At 38.3% G+C, this 12,375-nt stretch overlaps 1 pseudogene; it reads right to left on the minus strand.

Moving 5' to 3' along the window:
• Positions 1 to 379: 379 nt before the first annotated feature.
• LOC131835408 (large ribosomal subunit protein eL39-like) lies at positions 380 to 534 on the minus strand (annotated as a pseudogene).
• Positions 535 to 12,375: the final 11,841 nt, after the last annotated feature.

Raw genomic sequence — 12,375 nt, forward strand, 5'->3', positions numbered from 1 at the left:
GAGAAGCGGGCTCCCCGCCGAGCAAGGAGTCCGATGTGAGACTCGACCCCAGGATGCTGGGATCGTGACCCGAGCTGAAGGCAGCTGCTTAATCAACTGAGCCACCCAGGCGTCCTTCACTGTAATATTTTTCAAGGTTTTTTATTTTGTTTGTTTTGTTTGTTTGTTTTTTTAGGACTAAAAGTTCTCAAATTTAATACCAAACCAACCTATTGGTGCAAAGGCATAGTAGCAGAAAAATCATTTCCCTGATAAAACATGTCTGTTGGCCAGGTAGGAAGGATATTTACAGAGTGATAGGATAGAACACATGATCTTCACACAGTTTAATTAAATACGTGATGCCAGTTAGGTATGTCATTTCATGACATGTGATGCCTTATAGGCCCTGCTTTGTTCTTCTCCAGTGCCTCCTCTTGGAGTTGTACCTGATTTTACTACCAGTTTTCAACAAATCCACTGGGGAATGGGATGATTCTGCTTTTGTTTCTTGGCCAGGTATCACTTGATTCTGAAAGTCTTGTGAGAAGACATGGCCAGAAACAGTCAGCCACACACAGCAGGACGGAGGAAAAAAAGAAAAAAATGTTTTTAAGGTTTCAATGATAACAATAATTTTGTCAATTTCCATGAAAATAAAGTATTGCTTTTGTTTTAATATTCTGGGGTGTCTCGCTCCAGGGGTCAGGGAGTCAATGTGAAAATTCTACTGATCTATTTCAGTTATATATTCTAGAGCTGAAGAAATAACCATGAGTATCTGAACATATTATAAGGCAAATCTAGGTCCAAATTCTGTATATTATCTAGCTTCATAAATTCCTACTTTGACAAATGGTACCACAGTGGCATTTTGGATTCCTAGAGTTGTTTTTAGATATATAGATTAGTTAATAAATCTACTTATTTCATTCCTAAGAACACCATAGTTCTTTAACTACCACCAAATATTTCTATCCAAATAGGGATTTCTGTCTGATTGTCATTGTTTCCTTCTGCCCGTTTCATTAAAGTAAACTCATCTTTTCTCTGTTATTTGGCCTCTGTCTCTTTAGTTCTTGTTTCCCATTGAAATCAGGAAACGGGTCAGTGGGGTATCTCTCAACATTATCATCTTTAGTCTTCAGAGGACAGACACACAGAGCTTTTACATGATTTGGTTCTCTCCAAAATAAAGCATTTTTTTAATGCTTAAGAAAATGAATGTCTTTTGGGACCCCTTGAGAAATAGGGAGGAAATGTGATGGATCATATATAGTAAATCCATGCTAACATTTCCATCTGTCTAGGTTTATGGATTCTTTTCTCTATGCTAGGGAAATTTTTTCATCTAAATATTGAATACAGGTTACCCACTGAGTCCTGGTTTAGTAAACTAACAAAGCCAACTCTCAGAACATTTCTAGTTGTTCAAGTTAACCCATTAATTTCAGTATCTCAGATAAGTGTATCCAGAGTAAAAAATCTGGTTCCATGCATTATTATATTCTATTCTCCTTGGCTTACCACCCTTGGAATTTATTTCCTCCATATTCTCCAGGTATCTGCTGATAAGAATTAGAGAAATGTCGTAACTATTTTGGTGTTTCTTTTTTCCTGAGTTAGGTTTTGTATTTGCTCCCATTGGGGTATATGCAAAAAGATTCCAGTTAGGGATATAGAGATAATGATGGGTGTTCTCCTTATCTTAAGGAGAACAGTTACCCTCTTACAAGGCAACTGCCTGGGTAAATTTGTTACCCTATCTTCAGCAAGAGATTAGTGGTTTTAATAATAATAATAATAATAATAATAAATAATCCAATATCTGCCTGGCACTGAAAAAAATAAGTGATTTTTTTCAGGGATACTTTTTGATGATGTCTTGTTCTAGGAGTTTAAAGCCCTGTGATTATGATTTTATTTCTGTAAACTCTCCAAAAGCAGACACTTCACCCCATAGTATGTAAAATCATTTCTACCATAAGAACTCAATGTAACACCCAACTGTTCTCCCAAATTATTGCCTTCTATAGGCAATTGATCTCAAATAATCTCAGTCGTTAATTTAAGAAATCATGAATCCAAAGCATGCCATAGATTATAAGTATCCTGTTTTCCTGTGGGATTTATGACATCTCTGCATTTAAAGTCGCATAGCTCAGGAACTCACTCTAAGAATTTAATCTTGGTGAATCTGTTTTGTGGGCTGACCGTTGCTAACAAGGATTGAATAATTTAGGGTCTAGTCAGTAAAGTGCTTTGTTTTTCAAACAGAGGTGATTTAGGTGACTGGTTACAAATGTGTTGAGGAGTTAAGAGAACAAAAAACGGAAGCTGATGTAATCCAGAGATGAATGCAGAATGAAGCTTATGTCCTTAAGTCTGGGAAACAAAGGAGAAGAGGGGGTGTGTTCTTAGAGGTCAGGGACACTTCTCTACCTTATGACTTGGTGTACGAAACAGGCCTGGCACCCAAGGAAGTGCTTGAACCTAGTCAGTGCTTGAACCATGGAGCAATTGTTGAGAAGCCAGGACCAGTGATGCTAAGGGTGTTCTGGGAAGCCAGGTTTTAGGACTGCTGAGAGCATGTGAACACTGGAACCAGGACCGAGGAAGAGACTCTACTCTGTGCGTGCCAGAAGTGCTGAAAGGTGCTCTTGAAAGGAAGGCTTGAAAGAAAAAAAAGATTTATTTCCCCTTTTTCATCTTCCAATATCCACCAGTACCTCAGAGTGGCAGAATCTAACAAGAAGCCAGCCAGAGAGAGGTTGTCATGTCCCAACAGAGTCAAACACAGAAGGGTGGCGAAGGAGGTGAGGACTGCTCATGCAAACGACTGTCTCACTTTGTCTTAGCTTGCCCAGTAGCAGGAGGGAGTTCTGTTCTCCCAGAATTTGTAGTGTAGGGCATCTACTTCTCTTTATACTAATTTTGATTCTTACTTTAAAGCACCGTTCTGAGTCTGCTCTTTTTCTCCATTTTCAGCATTTTTTAAAAGATTTATTTATTTATTTATTTATTATTAGAGAGAGAGAGAGAGAGAGTGTGTGTGAATGAGCAGGGAGAGGGACAAAAAGAGAGAGAGCAGAGCATGGGGCCAGGCATGGGGCTACATCCCAGGACCCGGAGATCTTGACGTGATCTGAAATCAAGAGTCAGCAGCTCAACCACCTGAGCCACCCAGGCACCCCTCACTATTGTTCTCTTACTCTAAGTCCCTTCCACCTAACACTTGCCTTGTTTTAACCTTCCAGATAGAAATACACTGCAAAGGTCCATGAACTTTTATCTTCAAATTCTTACTATTTTTTTTAAACATATAATTACTGAACTCTATGTTAAAGAATTATTGATGCATTGGTCAGGATGAGTAGCTATGAATTTATCCTTTATGGTTTGTTTTATTGTGAAATGGATATAAACATGGAGGTATTTAGGAAAACAAGGACTCTAAATAAAACCAAGAGCTCTGTCATTGTCAAATTTAAAAACATAAAGTTCAGAAGATAGATTTATTACATCACTGAAACCTATTAGGTCAAAGATTATTTAGCTACTTTATGCTCTAATTGCAATTCTTTATTTACTTCCCACTTCCCCATCCCTATTATATATCCCCAGCTGCTGTTCACATGGGCTATCTTTCTTCAGATGTGACATACTCTCAAATCTCCATAGATCATGCTGACCCAATCTCCCCTTTCCTTCTTTCCTTCTTAGCCGAGTAAATGCTCTTCACTGACTGAGGCCCTGCTCAGTTGTTCTGACCTTGGTGAAACCTTTCCATGTCATTTGGAACATTTCCAGAGCATTTGGTTCATACTGTTTTGTTTATAACTCATCACATGATGTTTTTAACACTTTAGTACCAAAGTGGCCTAATAAGGAAGATGGGTTTTCCATAGTAGGGTCAAGTGAGCCCAACCAAACAGGAATTTCATCTTTGTATTCAATCTTCAATGAGTTCTATCTCCTCCATTAAATTATGAGCTCCACTTTGAAAGCAAGAAATAAATGTCACTTGTATTTCTATTTCTAGCATCTAGTTCAATGCTGGGTACATAGTGGGCTTCAATAAATGCCTAATGTAATTTAATTATACATTAGGTGGAAGAATGCCAGAGTCACATAATATAGTGCTTTTGGATGGTGTGCATATTTCTGATTTTCCTACCTGTTCTGGTATGACAAGTACCAATTTTCTAACCTTTGAAAACATCTGACATATATTATTTTTAAAAGTTAATATTCCTTCCTGAGATCATTTAACCATTTCTTGCAGACATTTGAAATCATAAAGAAGCATATTTATTTTTCCAATTTTTATGACCATGTATTAGTTTTACCTGATTAGTATTGGTTAGATTTGACCCAACTTTAATCTTATACTCATTGTGTCACTAATTTATGCAGAAAATATTGCAAAGCCTCTTTTAGAACACTGGCCTTTTGAGACCGGGGACTTAGGTAGTCCTTATCATGTTCTTGGTTGCCTTACACTATCATTCTGGATGGTGGTTAATAACGCTTTATATTTATCTTTGAGGAAAGGCTTTGAGATGACTCTAAGCTTAGGAGGCACAGTCAAGAAATGCGCCAGGGTTTTCAAATAGCAGCTATGATCATGAGACCAAAGGCAATCTTTGTCCAAATGCTGTGGAATCACGATGCAGGGCATTTTTCTCCAAGCTCTGCTTACTCATGTGGATCTCTGTTGTCAACTGTGCTCTCATCTTAGGGTATGGACTGCCATATAAGCTCCGTGTTGGTTAGGCTCTTTTGTTGCCCTTGATTTCTGAGTATTTCCATTCTTAAGATCAAAAGCCCACAAAGAAAAAAGTACTAATAAAAGAGAATTGCACTCTATACTTAAACATGGATGGGGCTTAGAGCATTAGGGTATCTCGTCTTCAGAAGCTTGTAGTTATCATAGTGAACAAACGGACTTTCTGTCTGGGCAAATGCCTGTTTGCCCTTCCAGCTGAATCTACCCTGCACCCTAATGGATATGAGACTAATAGAGACCAGTTTTCTCTTTCTTTCTTTTTTTAAAAGATTTTATTCATTTATTTGACAGACAGAGATCACAAGTAGGCAGAGAGGCAGGCAGAGAGAGAGAGAGAAGAGGAAGCAGGCTCTCTGCTGAGAAGAGAGCCCGATATGGGGCTCGATCCCAGGACCCTGGGATCATGACCTGAGCCGAAGGCAGAGGCTTTAACCCACTGAGCCACCCAGGTGCCCCCAGTTTTCTCTTTCTTAAACTCATTTCTTCTCTCTGCATTTTGACACCATATCCGTTTGAGGCAAGCTGTGGCAGGCACATTTACTAAAAGGATACCCATGTTGGGAAGCAGCAGCCAAAGACTCAGTGCCAGGATTAGCCATTAGCAGTAGGGGGAAAACATTCTTGTTGTAGTCTTGTTTGCTGGAAGGCTACCCACTGGCATTTGAAATAGTTCTCTCTTGTCAATCAAACAAATTGTCTTGCAGATCTACTGGGTGTTTAGAGGATACAGAGAGAGAATTTTCAGATCTTTAGGTGCTTTTTCAGAAGGTGATCTGTGTTCTGTAGCAATATCTGAATTTTTTTTTAAGGATGGTTCTTCCTTCAGCAGTGTTGTTGATATACCCCTCATGCCTAGAGATTATAGGAAATAATAGTTTTTAGACATATCATTAAAATTGCCCCCATTTTGGAGAGTATTAATGAAAATCTGGCTGTGGGAATATCTTTATCTTGATGTCCCAGGATATTAAGGTAGCCTGAGTTATCAGACCAAAGGATAATATTAGGGTTAAGAATAACTATGGGGGCACCTGGCGGACTCATTTGGAAGAGTGTGTGGCTCTTGATCTCAGGGTCAAGAGTTTGAGCTTCACATATACAAGTATACAGCCAGTATACAGGATAGGCTGAGAGGAGTGCTCATAATAACACATAGATGTACCTTAATGTATTAAAATTCTACTTATATAAAAAAGAAAATCGGTAAGACCTGTAGTGAATAGCCACCTTTGTAATGCAAATACTCCCCCATCTCTAGCATGGTTTCAACTGGTGGTGTTCAACTTTAATCTCTTTATTTCTTTACAGTTCCCCATAGAAGCCCCCCTTTATGTTTTATTAATTCCCACCTCTGATTAAGATTTCATCTGAAGAAAGTGTTGTGCTACTAAAAAATTATTTTTTAAAAACACTGAACTTCACACATTATATGGGACAGAATGAGGTAAAATATCATTCTCCAAAAACCTTTGAATTAAGGATTCCCATTTGAATTGTTTATCCCAATGGGAATTATCCTGTGAAAGGCAGAGTCCTTTGAAGAGTTCATCACTCTTATGACATTCCTTATGAAAAGTTCCGTGATGCTGCCAGGCACATGCTCACTCCTTTGCATTTACCAAACTCCCTGGGGCCGTAAAGACATGAATAGTGTCTATCTATATACCACAGGTATAATTTTATAGTGTTGATGAGTTATTGGTCCCCCCACCCAATTATAGGAGTAACTCAGGATAATTGCAGTCAGTTTGAGAACATGGGTTGGTGATTTTGTACTGTCAGCATACCTAATGTGGAGCTCCATATCCTAGACATCTTTTCTCTGTATGTTTTAAGTTTAGTGCTGACCACTAGACGAATCTGTGTGGGATTTGGAATATGAATGTAAAATAGTTATGATTATACTCCAAAGCATGGTTGGCATATTGTGGCCCACAGGCCAGATTCAGTATGCCAACTGTTTTGGTAAATAAAGTTGTATTAGAACCCAGACACACTTGTTTATATATTGTCTTCTGCTATTTTCATGCTACAATGACAGAGCTAGGTGACTACAAACCACATGACCTGCAAAGTCTAAAACGTTTTTACCTTATGGCCTATCAATTCTGTACCTATTAATAGATATTTCATAAATTAAAAAAAAATTGGCTGATCATGTCTCTCCAGGTTGGTGCAAGGCTCCACGTGCTACTGAAACTCACAAAGGCTGGTTCATCTCTTCGACAAGGATGCGCTGGAGCTCCTCCTTCAGCTTGGGATTAGATATGGTGAGAGATAGTTACAGTATGTAGTTTGTCTTTGTCAGTTTTAATTGTCTTCATGTGTTCCAGGTGTCCTAAATTTTCTAAGCTATGTGTCCAGTTTTCTTTCTAACTATCATCCTTGTTGAACTGAAATGACTTCAGGCCCACCATCAGATGCCCTCCACTTTTTTTTTTTTTTCAACCAGGAAATGGGTCTACTAGCATAGTAAAAATGATCTCAGGGTGGGATATCCCAAAGTAGTTTGGAAAATACTGCTATTTTTATAACAGATATGTAGTTTGTGAATATATAATGGGTTTATTATGGTTATTATAAGTAAAGTAATAAACACATTTAAAAAAAGAAATTTAAATAAAATTAAAAATTCAGTTACTTATCCAAAAGTCACATTTCAAGTGTGCTATAGCCACAAATGCCCACTGACTACCATATTGTACAGTGTAAGTAGACCATACAGTAGGCTCTCAAAAGTGTTTTGCATTGATATCGAGGACTCTATCTATGCTGTTGATTACATTTCTCATGACACACAGTCTCACAACCATGTGCACTAACTGCACTAACAGTTCACTAACTCCTCTTACCTAAAAGTAATTTTCTTCCTTTCAGTTCTCCCACATCCAACCTGAGAAATAATTATTTATTTTTCAAGTATCATCTATCAATGAAATATTTTGACTCTTTCTTCTTTCTGAAAAGAATCAATTATTTCATCCTCTGTTCCACTGTAAATCTATGGATTTTCCTTCTAGGATAATTTTTCATACTTTATTGAATTTCATACTTTATTGGAGGCCTCTGGATGGCAGGAACTGGGGCTTATTTGTCTTTGTATTTTCCATATCTGGCACAATTCTGGCATACAGAAGTCACTCAGCAGATGATGGTTTAAGTGAAAGAAGCAAAAGGATCTCTCTATTTTTATTTTTCATTTTCTTATGACATCTATTGCTTCTACCCCTTGAATTTTGAATCTCAATTTCTCTTCTTTTGCATGTAAACGTGCTAAAGTCTTTTCTGTTTGTTAAAAAATCACATTTATGAAGCTTTCTCAGGTCATATTTAGAGGTTACATGATTGGATAGACCAATTCCCAGACATGTAGATATCTTGTTTGACAGTAATCATAAATACAACTCTTTATTTCTAATTCCAAAACCTGACATGTTCTAAAAATCAAAAGATTCCTTATAATTCATCTGGTACTACATGGTAATAAACCCTGATTTGGTATGCATAGACATGAGACTATTCGTAGTCTACTGACGTTAGTTAATGTGAATTTTCAAATGGTACTTGAGTATCTGTGCCATACTACTTTTTTTTTTTAATTGGAAAACTTCTGAGTTCTGAAACCCGTGTAGCCTCAAAGGCTTGGCATTGTCTGTGAACTTGTCCATCACTCTGGCTATTTATGTACAGCAAATACATAGTATGTAGATTTTTTTACAGAAACATAAAAACAATTCATCAAAAACAGCTCACTTTTTATATATAAAAGGAATTCTAAGGCTAGTTATTGAATTTGCAAAACCAGAACAAAATTCTGTTCGATACTTAATAAAATAAACTTTTCTCAAGATTTTGAGGGCATGCCTTATTTTTTAGTCAGATAATGACCAGATGGCTATAAGATTTAGTTTCATCATTTTTAAAAGAGAACACACTTTTATAGAGCCAAAAATAGTTATATAGCCAACAATTACAGAATCGTTCTGGAATTTTCTGCACTTACACCATCTATATTCAAAGTTGCAGGATACTCTGTCTTTTTGATAGACATAATTCTACCAGGCAGAATAAAATCATCTTGAAATGATATGGCAGATACTTGACTATTCAGTCACACACAGAGGTTGACACTCTAGAAGCAATCATGGAAACTTAAAACATGATTCATGCTCAAAGACTGTGAATCTTCCCCGAATTTTGACTGCATTTCCAGTAAATAACTCTGCATTTCTTCAGTAACCGTGGTTCCATTGACTACAGGGAAGTTTAGCAGTAGAAGTGAATAGAGTCTCCAGTGGACATTGGCCCAATCCACATGAACAATTTGAGTGTGAATGCACTCACTTCCTGGAACAAATCAGCAATGTTCTTACATTTTCCCCTGCAGTTTCAAGTTCAGTGTTGAATTACTCTATCATATCAGTAAAAAATACAAGCTGTGAACCTCTGGCAGGCGAACAAGTTAGAGATCTAAGACATGTCTGTTTTCAAAAAAGTACCTGATTTGGGGAAGCAGTTCAGCGAATCTTTATCAAGTTACAGTGACCAGGTCAGTTACTAAGCTATGGTCTGGCAGCGTTAGGCCCACATGGCCACTGGGAGCTTTGGGAAGCTGGGGTTGGTATTCTGTAAACTGCGTTCTTGTAAACTGCATTTGACTCCTGCACTTGGCCTGTAGGAGGCACTAGAGAGAGACCAGGAGCCTGGGTAGAGCAGAAGAGACAGGCTCCTTCCCATATATTCCCCCCCCCCCATATATTTTCTATTCCTGATTTTATGTTTTGCACCTGTCATTGTTATCCTAACAATGCTTCCTCACTCTAGAAGCAATGTATTTTTTTCCTAATAGCAACAGGTGTTTCAGTCTGCTATTTTTCTGACACTTCCCCAAACCAGCCTCACTGAACTTTGTCAGAGATACCATCACCAGCTGACAGGTTCCTCCTTCCCAAAGTCTGGGTTCTGGCTGCAGAGTCTCTTCTTTGACCTGATACCAACTGGCCAGAGACCCAGCATCCCCAGGGACTCAGCAAGCCCACCCTCTCTGGTGCCTCTCAATCTCCAAGTTTCTTTCTTTCTTTCATTTTAATTTAAAATTTTTTAAATTTTTTTTATAAACATATAATACATTTTTATCCCCAGGGGCATAGGTCTGTGAATCACCAGGTTTACACACTTCACAGCACTCACCATAGCACATACCCTCCCCAATGTCCATAACCCCATCCCCCTCTCCCGACACCCCTCCCCCGAGCAACCCTCACTTTGTTTTGTGAGATTAAGAGTCACTTATGGTTTGTCTCCCTCCCAAACCCATCTTGTTTCATTTATTCTTCTCCTACCCCCTTAACCCCTCATGTTGCATCACACTTCCTCATATTAGGGAGATCATATGATAGTTGTCTTTCTCCCTCAATCTCCAAGTTTCTAACTTTTAACACAAATGTTAACCCCATTTATTCCCTCCCTAGCCTAGGGGTAGTAGCTGCTCCTGCTGTTACTATCTCCTTGATGCCTTCATATTCCCTCTTTGACTTTGGAGTTTTCCAATACCTGAACTAAACATTCTTTTTTTTTTTTTTAAGATTTTATTGATTTCTTTGATGGAGATCACAAGTAGGCAGAGAGGCAGGCAGAGAGAGAGAGAGAAAGAGGAGGAAGCAGGCTCGATGCCTAGCAGAGAGCCTGATGTGGGACTCGATCCTAGGACCCTGGAAACATGACCTGAGCTGAAGGCAGAGGCTTTAACCCACTGAGCCACCCAGGCGCCCTGAGCTAAACATTCTTTATGGTAAATCTCGCAGTTCAAATAACAAGTCTGACTTTTGTCTTCTGAGTTGATGTTGGCTCATAAAGCTGATAGCCACAGGATTGCATCAAAAGAAACTCAGACATAAGATTTCAATCCATCTTCTCCTAAATACTCTTTATTTGTTAAGACCTCAAACTGAAGGCACCTCCCTGATTACTTTTCCATCAAAGTGAGTAGTGAGCCTCACGTGCTGGCCCAGAATACTAATTCTTGTGGTGAAGTTCTTCTTGTAAATGTTAATTATCTGTTAAGTCATCTCAACCCTTCATTTGTAAATGCTTGGTGTAGCAAGTAAACTCATTTTTCTCATATTTAGGCTAAACTCAAATTTGTTACTAAAAAACACTATTCCTTATTAGCTAATGTTATGCTGATATAATTAAGAACAATTTCCCCTAAAATCCCAGGTGATTATCCTCCCCCACCCTACCATGAGGTCACATGCTGGGAACTCCTTATATAGGAATATACCCCAAACAAAAGTTTGCATTGTGATGTTTTTGTTTGTTGTTTTGTTTTACTGTTTCAAAATCAGATTGCACCCGGACCTTTGCTCTCAAATAGGTTAACTGGGAGCTTGCTTTAGCGTTTCCAGTTTTCCTGAGGCCTAAGTTCAAATTAATACCAATATCTGTTTCTGTATATCACAATTACACTTTTAAAGATTTTATTTATTTATTTGACAGACAGAGATCACAAGTAGGCAGAGAGGCAGGCAGAGAGAGAGGGAGAGGGGGAGAAGCAGGCTCCCCGCTGAGCAGAGAGCCTGATGCTAGACTCTGGGATCATGACCTGAGCCGAAGGCAGTGGCTTAACCCGCTGAGCCACCTAGGTGCCCCACAATTATACTTTTAAATCAGTTCTTAGAATTGCTTAGTGAAGATTTAAGTGTGTGGAGAAGAACAGAGATAGTAAAGAAAACAACTCCAAAGTCTTTTGGCTTTGTGGAAGTCACGTTCTGTAAAGCTTTTTGTTTTTTATTTTTATCTATTTATTTAATTTATTTTATTTTTCTTATTTTTTATTCATTTTTAATTTAGTTTTACTTTATATAAGCTATTCCTAAATGCCCTGAATTGAGAAGTAAATCAAAATAAATCTCTTGGATAATTCTTACTTGTATCACATTGTATATGTAAACACTGTTTTCCACTTGGTAAGCATAAGTAAGACGGATCCTGGCCACACAGTTTACCGGCTTACAGGGATGCTACATAGGAGGAAAACAGAGAAGAGGCTGTTTTGCTTTTGTCTGAGAGTCCTAACAGCTGTTGTATTCTTCTTGACTGCTTCCAAATTTAATAAGGCCCAATAAATCTCTAAGAAAACAGCCCTGAGACACTGCTATTGTTTTTATTTTGCTGTTGAGCTCATAGTACAAGTCTCTCTCTTTGCAGCACTCTTTCTGGCTCATTTAAGAGTGACTCATGCCAGATATAAACCCCAAAACACGAGCCCAGAAAAGCACACAGGAAAAGCACATCTCTGGCAATGGATGTCCACTAACAGAAATCTTCACTTAAAACCCAATTCAGACTAGTAACTTGTGCAAGTCAGGTGTCTGAGATTGCTAGTCTGCCTGTCCTCAGAGCCTTAAATGCCCTTTCCAAACCATTGCTTCAAATTCCTGGCTATTGTTCTCTTATAAACCATTTGCAGGAAAAATATCATCAGAAGCTCATGTAATTTCCTGGTCAGCAAAATGCACCCTAGCCTCTTTCTTTGGGATCACTGTCATGGAGATTACACACCCAGTGTAAGAAGCCGAAAGGAGCATACTACTGATGCGAGTAAT

This window comes from Mustela lutreola, chromosome 7 (assembly GCF_030435805.1).
Source record: "Mustela lutreola isolate mMusLut2 chromosome 7, mMusLut2.pri, whole genome shotgun sequence".
Lineage (NCBI taxonomy): Eukaryota > Metazoa > Chordata > Mammalia > Carnivora > Mustelidae > Mustela > Mustela lutreola.